Source organism: Palaemon carinicauda, chromosome 32, assembly GCF_036898095.1.
Source record: "Palaemon carinicauda isolate YSFRI2023 chromosome 32, ASM3689809v2, whole genome shotgun sequence".
NCBI lineage: Eukaryota > Metazoa > Arthropoda > Malacostraca > Decapoda > Palaemonidae > Palaemon > Palaemon carinicauda.
This window is the reverse complement of record NC_090756.1, coordinates 11,048,686-11,051,500: the sequence shown is the minus strand read 5'-3', so window position 1 is coordinate 11,051,500 and position 2,815 is coordinate 11,048,686. Positions and strand designations below refer to the sequence as shown.

The 2,815-nt window shown below is 39.2% G+C and overlaps 2 protein-coding genes across 2 annotated transcripts in view; one reads left to right on the top strand and one right to left on the bottom strand.

The window, feature by feature from the left end:
- The window catches only part of LOC137625472 (putative neural-cadherin 2), a 78,658-nt gene that overhangs the window by 70,881 nt on the left and 4,962 nt on the right, over nt 1-2,815 (bottom strand). The window lies entirely within an intron of this gene.
- LOC137625266 (putative neural-cadherin 2) overlaps nt 1,228-2,815 on the top strand; it is a 552,558-nt gene continuing 550,970 nt past the window's right edge. Inside the window, exon 1 of the mRNA XM_068356062.1 lies at nt 1,228-1,293. The gene's annotated coding sequence lies outside the window, so the exon portion shown is untranslated. The remainder of the gene's footprint in view (nt 1,294-2,815) is intronic.

The window sequence follows — 2,815 nt, the reverse complement described above, 5'->3', positions numbered from 1 at the left end:
AGTCGATGACAGTGAACTTCAAGTTTCCCATTCTTTTTATAAATTCCCTCGGTATAATTCTTCTTTCCCTAACTTTTAAATTCCCTAAGTATCTCCTGGTGTTCGGAGGCCATGAATTAAATTTTCCTTTTTTTTTTTTTTTCATGTGCCCTCAGTATCACCTGGTGGGTCGAAGACCTTTAAAATCAAACTTTCCCTTTCATTAAATTCCCCTAGTATCACCTGGTAGTCGAAAACCAAGAATTCAACTTCCCCCCTTCTTTAAATTCCCATAGTATCACCTGGTAGTCGAAAAACCATGAATTCAACCTATCCTTCTATTTTAAATCCCATAGTATCACTTGGTGTTCGTAAAATCTTTAAATCAACTTTACCCTTTTTTTAAATCCTCCTTAGTATCACCTGGTGTTCGAATGCGATCTTTAAATCAACTTTCCCTTTTTTTTTAACTTTCCCTCAGGTATCACCTGGGTGTTCGAATGTGAAGACCTTGAAATCAACTTTCCTTTTTTTTCTTCTTTTAAATTCCTTTAGTATCACCTGGTATTCGAAGACAGTTAATCCAAGTTTCCTTTTCTTTATAACTTCCCTCGGCATATTTTGTCATTCTCTAACTTTAATTTCCTCAAGTATCACCTGGTGTTCGAAAGTCATGAATTCAATTTCCCCTTAAGTTAAATCTCCTTAGTATCACCTGGTAATTCGAAGACAGTGAATTGAAGTGTCCCTTTCATTAAATTCCCTCAGGATTACCTGGTATTCGAAGACAGTGAATTGAAGTGGTCCCTCTCATTAAATTCCCTCAGGATTACCTGGTATTCGAAGACAGTGAATTGAAGTGTCCCTTTCATTAAATTCCCTCAGGATTACCTGGTATTCGAAGACAGTGAATTGAAGTGTCCCTTTCATTAAATTCCCTCAGATTAACCTGATATTCGAAGACAGTGAATTGAAGTGTCCCTTTCATTAAATTCCCTCAGGATTACCTGGTATTCAAAGACAATGAATTCAAGGTTTCCTTTTTTTTCATAAATCCCCTTCATCTTTCCCTGTCTTGGAATCCCATAGTATCACCTGGTGTTCGAAGACCTTTAACTCAACTTTGCCTTTCTTTAAATTCCCTCAGTATCACCTGGTGGTAGAAGTGAGAGCGGGGAGGCGACCAGCGAAGCCAAGATTGACATTAGAGTCCTGGATGACAACGACCACGCCCCCCCCTCTTCCCCAAGGGCGCTTCACGAAACGCAGATCACAGAAGAGGACGATAGACATCTGCCAAAGACTATACTCACGGTAGGTGGAGCTCTCTTTTTCCATCTGTTTTCCCTCGGGAAAATTTGTCTTGAATAAGTAATCGTATGATCTATTGAGATGTGAATATCCCAATTAGTGATAATGGTAATTTTGGCGAGGGTATTATTTTTTTCAAAGTTTAAGTCCTTATTAATATAAGCTTAGCTTCAAATATAGGATTTTGTTTTTCCTTGCTGATAAAGAATTCAAAATTCAACAAACCCCCATCATAGCACATATGCTAAGGCTGAAAATAATTTCCTTTGGTAACTAACCATAACACGTACATGATATCTAATTATATTCAGGGATATAATGTTTTTGAATTCAGAAATAATAACTTTCTGAGGTACATAACAGATGCATGTACATAACATCTAGTTATATTTAGTAATATAATGTTTTGAAATTCAGAAATAATTTGTAAACGTTATTCATACATAATCCCAAACTTTGGCACAAAGCTTCTGAATGATGTACTTAACATTGATTTTTTGGGGGGTATATAATTGTAATATTTTTAAATCTAGAAATAATTTCTGAACATTATTCATACATAATTCTAAATTTTGGCACAAAGCCTCTCCCCTCCCCCTCCCCCTTCTTTAATGCACACGTCCATGTGAAAGATGTACATAACATTTAATTTAGAAATATAATGTTTTAATATCCAGAAATAATTCCTAAACATTATTCACACATAATCCCAAATTTTGGTACAAAGCCTCTCCCCTTCCTCCCTTCTTAAATGGACACGATCACGAGAAAGTAGAGCCTTCGTTATGTGGCACCGTCGTTTTATTTCCGACTCCTAATCGAGTTTTGGTGCGTGTAAATAACCCCGGATACCTTTCGGGGTCCCGGCACTCCAGCACTTCCCTCTTTGTCTAGGCAGCCGTTCATGGCAACGGGCCTTTAAGCAAATTGGCCCTCTGAGAAAAGAGGAGGGTTTGGATGAGCTGGGGGAGGGGAGGGGAGGGGAAGAGGGGGAATTTTGGGTGGAGTAGTACAAGGGTTTATTTCCAGAAATACCCCGTAGGGAATTATCCTCTCAGTCAAAGACCCATTCAGGGTATTTCAGCTCGCAGTCCGGGGAGGTTAACAGCCTCCAGGGACGAACTAGGTGAAGAGGTTCCTTGAGAGAGAGAGAGAGAGAGAGAGAGAGAGAGAGAGAGAGATAGAGATCTAGTCATATCCCATTACGAAGTATCTTAAGTGTGTTGGATGAGAAGTCAGATTTGTATGAGAGAGAGAGAGAGAGAGAGAGAGAGAGAGAGAGAGAGAGAGAGAGAGAGAGAGATCCAGTTACTTCTCTTATTATGAAGAATCTTAGTGTGCTCGTTGAGAAATCAGCTTTAGCTAAGAGAGAGAGAGAGAGAGAGAGAGAGAGAGAGAGAGAGAGAGAGAGAGAGAGAGAGAGAGAGAGAGAGAATCTTCTTTCGCATATTGTCGCAGCGAATCCGTTAAGGCAATTGAACGCAGAATCTGCCACACCATCAAACGCTTCAAGAATCTCACGATA